The sequence below is a fragment of the Eschrichtius robustus genome, chromosome 9, assembly GCF_028021215.1.
Source record: "Eschrichtius robustus isolate mEscRob2 chromosome 9, mEscRob2.pri, whole genome shotgun sequence".
Taxonomy (NCBI): Eukaryota; Metazoa; Chordata; class Mammalia; order Artiodactyla; family Eschrichtiidae; genus Eschrichtius; species Eschrichtius robustus.
In genome coordinates this window covers 63955910-63968040 of record NC_090832.1, presented here as the reverse complement: position 1 = coordinate 63968040, position 12131 = coordinate 63955910, and the positions used below count along the sequence as shown (strand labels likewise).

Sequence of the window (12131 nt, the reverse complement as noted above, 5' to 3'; positions counted from 1 at the left end):
TACTATTGACATAATCATAAGGTGTTGTTATTTTTTCTATCACTGTAGGGTATTACATTGATTAATTTTGATATATTAAACCAACTTTGTCAGCTTGAGCTAAATCTACATAGATCATACTGCTGGAGAAAATTTGTTCGTATTTTGTTGGGAAATTGTGTGTCTATATTCAAAAGGGATATTGTTTTGTATATTTTACTTCTCGTGATTCTAAACCTGGTTTTAATTTCAGTATAATCCTGTAATGAGTTTGGAAATATTTCTCCCTCTTCTACTTTTTGGGAGAGTTTGTGAAGTATTGGTGTTAAATATTTAAACGTTTCTTACAATTCAAAAATGAAGTCTTGAGGGCTGGACTTCTATTTCAGGGGAGTTTTTTGATCAACAATTCAGTTATTTTACTTGTTACAGATTTATTCCAATTTCCATTTCTCCTTGAGTCATTTTTAGTAGTGTGTGTCTTTCTAGGCATTTGTCCATTTCATCTAGGTTATCTAATTTATTGGCATACATTTGTTCATAGCATTTCCTTATAATTATTGTTTTAATTTCTGTAAGATTAGAATTAATATTCCATTTTTATTTTAGTAATTTGGTTTTCTTATACAGTTTAGCTAAAGATCTTTTTTTAATTTTGTGGAAATTGGTAAAGCAACAAACTTAGGTTTCAATGATTTTCTCTATTTTTCTATTCTTTATTTATCTGCTCTAATTTTGTCTTCTTACTGCTTGCTCTGATCTTAGTTTACTCTTCTACTGTAGTTTATTTATCAATTTGAGATATTTATTTGTTTTAAATATATGCATTAAATTTATGAATTTCCCTTTAAGCACTGCTTTAGCTAGACTACAAAAGTTTGCATATGCTGTGTCTTCATATTCATTCATCTCAAACTATTTTTAAAATTTCTCTTATGATTTCTTGTTTTGATCCCAGGGTTACTTTAGGAGTGTGTTGTTTAATTTGTACGTATTTCCTCCTGTTATTTATTCCTTTTGAATTCCCCAAATTTCCTTCTGTTATTGTTGTGGAATTTCCTTCCTTTGAGATTGAAGAAAAAATTTTGATGATGAGTCCTTTTAAATTTTTTGAGACTCATTTTATGGCCTGACATATGGTCCATCCTGAAGATTTGCTCGCTTTTTCATTCATTTTTCTTATTGTTCCTCAAAATGGGTAATAGCAATTGCTCTACCTCCAAGTATGCTGATTCTTTCTCTCTGTGGCTTGAGCCCCTTTAGTGAATTTTCATTTCAGTTGCTGTGCTATTCAACTCCAAAATTTTATTCCTTCTATCTCTTTATTGATATTCTCTGTTTGGTGAGAATCACTATTTTGTTCTCATACTTTGTATAGTTATCTGGACATCATTTGTTTGTTTTAGTTCTTTGAAGATATTTTAAATAACTGATCTAAATTTTTTGTCTCTTAATCCAGTTTGAGTTTCCTCATGGGCTGTTTCTTTCAACGGCTTATGTTCTCATGTATTGGCCATATTTTCTACTTTTTATATATCTTCTACTTTTTTGTTAATAATATATGTTTTAAATCAAATAATGTGGCAGCTGTGTAAATCAGATTCTTTTCCCTCAACGTAGTTTGTTGTTGTTACTATTTAGTATAGTTTTTCTTTGTTTGCTTAGTAACTTTTTCAAACTAATTCTGTAAAGTCTATTTTCACTGTCACATGTGCTTACTCTCTCCTTGGCTAGTTTAGTGGCCAGCTAATGAGTGGATAGAGATTTCCTTAAGTGCCTTGGACTAAGAAGTCTTTCAGCCTTTGCTGAGGTGTTCTGTATGGATTCTGGTGTATGTCTTCAATATTCAAGCAAGCAGTTTACAACACTCTGTTATTCTTCACTTTCTGTTTGTGCAGAACCTCAAGTTAAGCCACACTTGAGAGATGGGGGCTTGATCAGGTCTTTCCTGGGCATGCACAAACCCTGAGTGTGCATACCATTCTGTGCATGTGTGTGGTCTTCTAAATTCTCAGGGGCATATCAGAGCTCTTCAAGGTTCCCTGTGAACACACATTCACCAGCTTTTCCTTTTAAGTTTTTTTGGTTAACCTCTTGTTTGCCACAAATGTTATCACAACCTTAGGCAGCTGAAATGTTAAGCAGTTTCTGCTAATTCTCACAACCACTCTGGGAAAGGGCTGTGCTGAATGAATTCTGAGTGAATTCTGAATAAATTCATTCTGAGTGAATTCAATTTAAGAATGTCTTGGCCATTATCTCTTCAGTATTTATTCTGTCCTTTTTCTCTCTCCTTTTTCTGTGATGTCAATCTTGCAAACGTTAGATAGTTTGATATTGCCCCAAAGGTCTTGGATGCTCTGTTATGCATTTAAAATGATTTTCTCCTTGCGTTTCAGTTTGAATAAGTTTTATTTATTTATTTTCAGACTCTCTTAATCCTTCTGGGAAAATATTCTGGTTGTGTATTGGGTATAATTGGAAAATAGGTGAAGTTATAACAACTACAATAAGACACACTTGTTTTATGGTGGTAGCAAGAGAACAATAATAATCTTATCAATCACCTGAAGGTAAGACTTCAGACACTGGGAGGGAGTTACGCTAAGTGTGTCTTTTAGAATCACCCCTAGAACCTTCTTCATAAAGGACACCCCTTCCCATGTGACTCTCCTGAACTATTGCAAGTACTTTTAATGTTAAAGTGCAATGTGAAAAATTTTAAATAAATATTATTTATTAATATGCTTAGTAAAAAAAATTACAACTAGATCTACCAGTCTCTGACAGACAACACCATCCATGATTTTACTGCCATTCTCTTAATTTTTACTCATACATATATTGGAACAGAGGAGAGGCCCCCAGCAACCCCATCTCCAACACAAAACACCTGTCAAGGTCTTTGGACGTCTTGCCCACCTGCATTCCAGAACCATCACCCAGTCATTCTGTGGGGCAGACAGATGCCATTCTGTTGGTACCCTAGACAATCCCTTTGAAACAAGAATTAGATCAGTTATTCAAACGGAACTTGGAAACCCCAAATTTATTAGTTTTTAGGGAGACTACATTGCAGGCATTCTCAATCTCTGCCCTTTCCAATGGATATTAGTTCCACTTACAGGACCCCAAATTTTTGAAAAAGAATTTCTTTTTTGGAACTTTGTATCTGTCTGTGGCTTTGTGCTTCTTATCTGGTAACAGTGAACTTACCCTGCTCCCCAAATCACAGTACCTTAAAACTTAGGGGAAGATGTAAGAGACCTTCAGGTATTTTATGAAACACTAACAGTAGATCATTCAGCTCACATATAACTGTGGATATCTTTTCAAAATGAGGCAGCTCTTGGTTGCTTGGGGGTACTTCCCAGAGGGCTAACTGATTCATTATTTATATGCTCCTTGGAGGCAGTTATCTCTACCATGTGTCAACAAATTAGAAATCATGGTACAACATTTATCCCTGACTTTAACGGAAGTGATCAGTTACATTGCAATGGTCCTGGAAGGCATTCAGCCTGGACTCACTGGTCATAGTAGTTATGGATGATTGCTTGAAACTTGTTCCTTACAGGCAAAGGCAGAATCTGTGCAATCACTAATGCATCTGCTGTACCTGGACTAATAGTTCTAGCCAAGTGGAAATATCAGTGCTGAAAATTACAGAGTAAGACACCAGGCTTTCTGAGTTAAAGCCTGACTTGTTTGTTCAGCAGTGTCTGGTACCTTGGATGGCATATTTTAGTCAACAGCTTAGGTTGTCTTCATCAGGCTGCTTAGAATTTTATTGAGAAGAGCCTTAATTAAATATTGTATGAAACAATTGAATGGATTTTGTTAGCCTCTCTAGATCAGATTAATCAGAGTGGCCGATAAAGTGGCATCATATTTACTGGAAAATTCATCAGAGTTCAAGACAATGCAGAAATGAGGGGCAAATATTTTAGGGAGTCAGTAATCCACAAATCTCTCATGTTTCTGCATGCTTTGTGAGTGAGGCACTGATGGACCTTTTCAATGACATTTGCACAGAAGATTTCCTTGGAAGACACAGTTATCACCCTCAAGATCAAAGTGCACACATTCTTAGTGTCCAGTACAATAAAGATAATGACTCCCTACAGAACAATAAGTGTAATTATTGACCACTATTAAAAAAAAAAAAAGGTTTCCTAAACTTAGGTTTAATTTCCTGAAACACAACCCACTTCATGTGGCACACTTTAACCAATGTGACAGTGGGAAATTCTACAGGACAAATTAGCCCATTTATTCAAATAATAAATAGCCTGAAAAAATAATGAATAAGGATAGATGATGCCCTAGAGTAAAAAAGTCAACCAACCGCAATATGTAGATCTTGTTTGATCTTATTTCACAGGAATCAACAATAAAAATACATTTTTGAAACAATTGGTGACACTAGCTATCAGCTCTGTATTGGATTAGATCAAAGAATTATTATTAATTGTGTTTATTGTGGTTACTAAATTAGGGTTGTGTATAAAAAGAAAGTTTTATCTGTTAGAAATACATACTAAGTATTAACACATGAAAGGACTTTTTGGGAATTTTGTTTCAAGTTAAAAAAAATTTTAATGAAATTCTTTGCAAAAAAATTGAGGTTTAGCAAAGAAAACAAGGTAAATGCAGATAAATAAATACCACGAATATAATCAAGTACAAAAAAATTTAAGTAGTCAAATCCCTAAATTATTCAGCTATAATGGCACATAATTACTTTCAGAATGGCCTACAGTCCGTGGTCTAATGGTCCAATAACTGACCAGGGGTTCTCAATATGGAGCAATTTTATTCCTCAGACGATATTTTGCAATGTCTGGAGACATTTTTGGTTGTCACAACTGGGGAGGTGCTACTGTCATCTTTTGGGTAGAAGCCAGGGATGCTGATAAATATCCTAAAATGCACAGGACATCCCCTCAAACAAAGAATTATGCAGTTCAAAATGTTAATAGTGCCAAATTTGAGAAATCCTGTACTAGATAATTAAAATAAGGTGGAATTATCCACTGTTGTCATGTTTAAATTAGCACCAAGAGTGAGAGTAGGAAAAACCTGGATGTGCCAGTATATGGTCAGGCCACTCATGATGGCTGTTCTCTTGCTGTTTGTATGTCCCCTGCTCGGCCAGTCCTGCTTCACCTACACCCTACTCATGCAAACATGCTTGACCCTGCCCCTTAGGCCAGATGGCTCCACCTGCTAGTTTATTAAAAGGAAACATTTGCCCTCATTATGATCGTTAAACTGAGGGGCTGTGAGGGATGTACCTCAGCTGCTGGTTTCCCTGGTAGTTGATGAGCCAGCCTGATGTCAATTCCCCTTATAAATGGTAGCTTCCTTCCCCCCTGAGTAGCAAAGATGGCTGCCATGTCCTTTCTGCCGTCTGCTGAACATGTGTGTAAGATCTCCTGTCTATTAAACCAGTGATGTCTCTGGTGCTGTCTTGGGGCTCTTCCTTCAGTCTTGAGGCTGGGCAACTACAAGGCTTGCAGGCCTGCGAGGTGCAGCCCAGAAGCCAGTTTTATAAGTCAAGTTCTGGACACTTGCAAATAGCCCAAGCACACCACTGTCATCCTCAGCTGATTCAGAGAAGGATGTGATTCTGCAAGCTGCAATGGAGACAAGGAGGGTTAAAAGTTGATATGCACTTATCTTCAGTGAATGTGAGCATCTCTCAGTATGTAAGAAGAAACTGCCAGCTTTCCTGGATCCACGGTGATCTTTTATCTTCTGACGACTTCTCTCCAAGGAACAACAAACCAGTACTCCGGTTGCTTCCTTCCTTTGTTGTACTGCTGGATCACAGCTGCAGGGTGAGTAGCAAAGGCTTTTCTCATTGGTTTTCCCACTTTATAGAAATATGGGTGGAATCTTAATACTCTTCTCTTCTTTGGAAGGACATATATTTCCAATGGGTACCTGAATTATCTTTAACAGTCATAACTGAATTTCAGATTTATTATCAATGTGCACCTTAGCAGCTGATATCTGAAGTAGATACCAAAGAGGAATCTAGTGACTTTTTACTCAGATTTTCTTCTGTTAAAGAACCTAGTTGCAGTGAAAGAGACTTTCTCTCTCCTTCAGGTTTTATCCTGCTCTTAATTGCCCTCAGTTGAGGGATCACATGCCTGGAGAAAAGAACTACTAAGGGTGATGTATTTTCCCACTGTTTCAATAATTTTTCCATCATTTAATTCTGTCTTCTGCAAGTTTTCACATATCTGTGACCCTTCTTTGTTCTTATTAAGGTAATATTCAATGAGTTTAACTTTATATCTCCATGTATGTTCAATGTGTTCTCCACCTGGCTTTCTGGGGAACCGAATTGCTTGTCCACTTCCAGCATTATATCATGATTCTCACGGGCTTCTAAATCTAGGGCCCCGTCAGTTCAGCATCACACCCTGTTCCCAAAAAATTCAGAGTTGAGTGTATTTGAATTCCTGTAGCAGAACCAATTATTTGTGACTTAGCTACCTTAGCTCCTCTCAGTCAAGAGAAAGGTACTGCTTTGAGGTGTCTTTTTTGTTCATTCCACTATCAGTTTGAGAAGAAAGTTCTTCTAAGTAAGCAAAGTCATCATCCCCTAAAAAGGAATTTTCTTTTCCTATAGATTCAAATGCAGCATGAGTGTCAGAGGTTCTTGCTGACCTTACTCAGTTCCATCTAACACTAAAATGTGGATATGTTGGGGAGGATACAGTTAAAACAAAATTGGACAGATATTTCTAGTTGTTGAAACTGGGTGATGAGTATATGAAAATTCATTATGCTATTATCTCTCCCAACAAAACAAATATGGAACTTAGGGTATAGCTTTTATGATGAATCCCAGGTCCACTACCTAATAGTTGTGTGACCTTAATATTGTTTCTTCAAATTTTCCTCAGCTGAAAGTAGGAATAATATTTATTTGTACCTATTTTATAGAGTTGTAATGAGTTTTAAATGTGTTAATATTTTTAGGCACTTAGAACAATGCCTTGCTATGTATATTACTTAAATAATAAAAGATAAATATTGCTGGATTATAGTAATTATAAAGAATTTTGCCTCACAATTATGTTTAAAGGATTAATTAATAATGCATACTATAGAATAAATACATACCTAATATTAAGCACATGGATGGTAATGCTTTGTAGAGAATCAATTGACAAGATTTATAACCATTCATGCACTTGTATTTTTACCCTAGAATGATAATGGGAGCCTTTTAGAGAGTTTGATTCTAATTCAAAATCTCCCAGTATTTTCATGACTGCCACTGTATGCACTAAGTCTAGGAATTAGTTTAAAAATTCCCTTTTACTTATATTCAAGTTGAAAAATCATTTCACTTCTCCTCCAGGTCTGAATAAATATAGATCATTTTTATGAGAAAAAAATCCCCAGAAAACAAAGAAGATATTTTCTTTTCTGAAATATACATTCAGAATTCTAGCCCCTATGCTTGGCAAATAGATAACATTCCATTAACCAAACAAATCAATCAACCAATCAATCAATATTTAAATGAATTACTTAACAGAATTCAAATGTTTCCTGATTCAAGGTAGCACTAGTAAAACTGTCTACTTCATAAAATTCACCTGTTAATTCATAATAGAGACTAGTATTCACAGCAAGAAAATCACATTATCTACTTCCTCTTCCCCCAATAAGTTAAAAGTGGTACTTATATCTACTTCTGCCAGAGAACTGCATTTCCTACTCACTGCTGAATGCCCTTGCCTCAAATATAATTCACAGAAGGATGATAATTTACCTTTCTCAATAAGAAATAAATGTTCAGTGGTTTAGAGGAGAGAAAAGTCTCACCTACTTGTTTATTTCAAATGTTTTCCCACAAATTAACCCCAGTTATACTGGCTTTCTCTGAACATGAGAATGTAAATTCCTGGAACAGAGAGTCCATTTCGCAAACTAAACGGATGTAGTAGTTTTACAACTCAAGTGGCTGTGGTACTTCATTTCACATTTTCTCAATTAGGATAATAAACCCTGGAACAAGTGAATGGTTGTTAAGAGCTACTAGAGAAATTTACATAAAAAAGAAAATATAAAGTAATATCTTTTTAAAATTTTATTTATTTATTTATTTTTGGCTGTGTTGGGTCTTCTTTGCTGCGCGCGGGCTTTCTCTAGTTGTGGCGAGAGGGGGCTACTCTTTGCTGCGGCACGCGGGCTTCTCGTTGTGGTGGCTTCTCTTGTTGTGGAGCACGGGCTCTCCGCAAGTGGGCTTCAGTAGTTGTGGTACGTGGGCTCAGTAGTTGTGGCTCACGGGCTCTAGAGCACAGGCTCAGTAGTTGTGGCGCACAGGCTTAGTTGTTCCGCGGCATGTGGGATCTTCCCAGACCAGGGCTTGAAACCGTATCCCCTGCATTGGCAGGCAGATTCTTAACCACTGCACCACCAGGGAAGTCCCAAAGTAATATCTTTTTAGAAAGAGCAAGTCTACTTAAGTTATGTAACAAACACAATGAAACAATTCTGGGGAAGATTTTGTATGACAAATTTTACATGATTATAATATCAATTCAATTAATAATCTCAAAAATAACTAAATTTATACTACAGAATTATATAAAAACTTTTTTTTAAAATTTGAGTATAGTAGACATACAAGAGTATGTTAGTTTCAGGTGTGCAATATAGTGATTTGACATTTAAATACATCATAAAATGATCACCACAATAAGTCTAGTAACCATGTGTTACAATACAAAGTTATTACAGTATTACTGATTATATATCTTATGCTGTATATTGCATTCTCATGAAATGTTTATTTTATACCTGGGAGTTTGTACCTCTTAATCCTTTACCTATTTTACCCATCCCTCATCCCCTCCCCTCTGGCAACTACAAGTTTGAGACTGTTTCTGTTTTGTTTGTGTTTTAGATACACATGTAAGTGAAATCATATGGTATTTGTCTTTCTCTGACTTATTTCACTAAGCTTAATACCCTCTAGGTCCATTCATGTTGTCACAAATGGCACGTTTTCATTTTTCTGTGGCTGAGTAATATTCCATTGTATATACATACCACATCTTCTTTATCTATTCATCTATCCATTCATCTATCAATTTGATACCAAATTTTAAAAGTCAACATTTGATCTTATTGTCAATTAATGAATCAGTCCTTTGTTGTAAGCATCTGTACCTGTATAAACTCAGAATGAGTCAGAAGTTTCATCCTGAATTTTTATCATTTGAAATAAAATTAGGAATATTAATATAAATATTAATTACTTCTACATTTATATCTACTTTAAATTACTTAAGATCCAATTTATATTATAAAATTATTTTATAGACAATTTGCTAATGAGAGTGTGAGCTCTCTGACAGCAAGTTCTGTGAGGATATAATGCTGTATATTGTTTTAGAAATATGTATTTTAGAAATAATATGGCCTGGATTCTAATTCTGACTTCATCATTTACATGACTTTAGGAAATGACTTAATCTTTCTGAGTCTTAGCTTTCTAATTTTATGAGTGAGGATAATATCCATAAAATATAAATACACATAGAATTTAGGAAATGATTGAAAGCTACCTAATTATGAAGCACATATAATCCTGCTAAAACCTGCCAAAATAACACAAAACAAACAAAAATTACAAGCTAAAACATAATAAACTGTGAGTGAAGTAGTCATTGCTCTAGTTACATTTATATCTAGTTATGTTTATATCTTAAGAAAACAAATTCCTGGTTAAAAGAACAGGGATTATACATTTCTGTAATGCACAATGTGTTGATATGTTAACTGCCATAACTTTTCTAGGAAGAGGATATGATACATGAGGTTTAGAATTCTCACTTATGAAAAAAGATGTTAATTTCTAAATAAAATACTTTGAGAACACATTAAACATATACTAAAATGCCTTTTTTGAAATTCAAATAAAGGAAAAAGCAAGAAAAGAGAACTAGATAAATTAAAATAATAGACAACTACACAACAAATTAAGAAGTGGTATATTCAATCCAACAATATTAATTAGATTAAATGTTAATGGACAAACTACTTCAACTAAAAGGCAGATTGTCAGAAGGGAATAAAACTGTAAACAAGTAAAACCCCTGCCCCAACTAGTTTTCTATACAGATATGCATATGGTTAGTTAGTGACACTTGGTGAAGAGTTATTTCATACTGAATTACCTGTCTACATTTGTCCAACCTTGTTTTTTTTCCTCAGGGTTGTTTTGGCTATATTAGGTTATATGACTCTGCATAAAAATTTAAAAGTCAACCTGTTGACTTATAAAACCTAGGATGTTGATATGCAATCACAGATCAATTTGGGCAGAGTTGCAGTTTAACAATATCAAATCCTTCAATCCATTAACACCAGATCTCCATTTATCACATTTTCTTTAATTTCTCTTTGCAGTGCTTTGTAGTTCCCTGCTCTAAGCATATGTGACTAAATATATTCTTTAGTATTTTAATTTTGATGCTACTACGGTTGGGTTTTTTTTTTTTTTTTTTGAGTATTCTGAATTACAAATGGCGTTTGTAATTGATCTTGTGTCCTGTGACCTTGCTAAAATTACTTGATAAAGTAACTGTCCTAATAGATTTTTCCATATCTTTTAGGGTTTGTACCTATAATATTAATACAATAAAATACCTATAATAAAGACAGTTTTATTTCCATTCTAATCTTTGTTATTTATTTGTGTTTCTTCCCTTATTTTACTAGCCATTATTCCTGTTGTATATTGTAGTAAACTATGTAATAAAATAAAGATGTATTATATTATAAATAAATTGTAGTATAAATATACAATGAATATTATCTATAATATATATATTTAAATTACATTTTAAATAAAAATACAAAGAACACAGAAATGATCGACACACTTAAGCAGATACTTCTAAAAGGAAAATATGCACATGGCCAAGAAGCATATGGAAAAGTACTCAACAATAATACTCATCAGAAAAAATGCAAATTTTGCCATATTGAAGTACTACTCTATGTTACTAGAATGACTATTATTAAAAATACTAAAACCTCAAATGTATACCAAACTCTCTTACATTACTGGCAAAAGTATAAAATTAGACAACCACTTTGTAAAAATTATTTGATAGTTTTTGTAAACATATATCTATGAGCTAGGAGTTCCACTCACATGTTTATCCAAGTGAAATAAAAATGTATTCACAAATGACTTCTAAAATCATATGCATAGAAGTTTTCTTCACAGTGGCCAAAAAAAAGGAAATATTCCATAATAAAAGGGTTGAATAGATAAATATATTGTAAAATAGCCATACAATGGAATACTTTCAGCAATTAAAAGGAGTGAACAACCATTATATGCAACGAAAATTTGACTCTCACAAAAATCATGCTGTTCTTATACAGTTTTTACCCTCTGATTTGATTAGCGTGAATTTTCAGAATAGGCAAAAATTAGGTAACCAAAATTGGAAGAGTGTCTGCCTGATGAGTAGTAGATGTACTGCAAAGTGGCAAGAGGGAACTTTCTGATGTGAAGAATTTTTTACGTCTTAATATGGATATGAGTTATATGGGTACATTCATTTGTCTGAACTCATTAAACTATATACTTAAGATGTATATCTTCCTGTATATTTATTATACTTAAATAGAAAAAGATTTTTAAAAACAGAGAGGGAGAGAAACTGTGTATATATATATATATATGTAGATATATAAAATTATACCTAAGTAAATGAATAGAAATATATGTATAGACCTTGTTTTATTATATTACTTTATTATAGTTTACTACAATATTGTTCAATAATGCACTACTATTAAATTGAAGTGAAACTGTCTTATTTGACAAATCAACCAAAAATATTTTTTGTAAAAAAAAAAAAAAAAAGTGACATCGCAAATTACAGACATTTTAGGGTAAATTAAGATTTTTGGTAAATTTGTTTGCTTAAAATTAATACTGAATTTATGCTAATAAAACTTATCTCTAGAGATATATATAGAAGTTTTTATAGGTATATTACATATGTTGAATTTGAAAGAAAAGGAAAATGATGTTGGTGGATGAAATAAAGAAAACAAGATAAGCAAAGTGATAATTTTTGAGGTGCTACACGTGG

The 12131-nt window shown here is 33.6% G+C and overlaps 1 pseudogene; it reads right to left on the bottom strand.

The window, feature by feature from the left end:
• Nucleotides 1–5859: 5859 nt before the first annotated feature.
• The window catches only part of LOC137769146 (nuclear receptor coactivator 7 pseudogene), a 49054-nt pseudogene continuing 42782 nt past the window's right edge, over nucleotides 5860–12131 (bottom strand).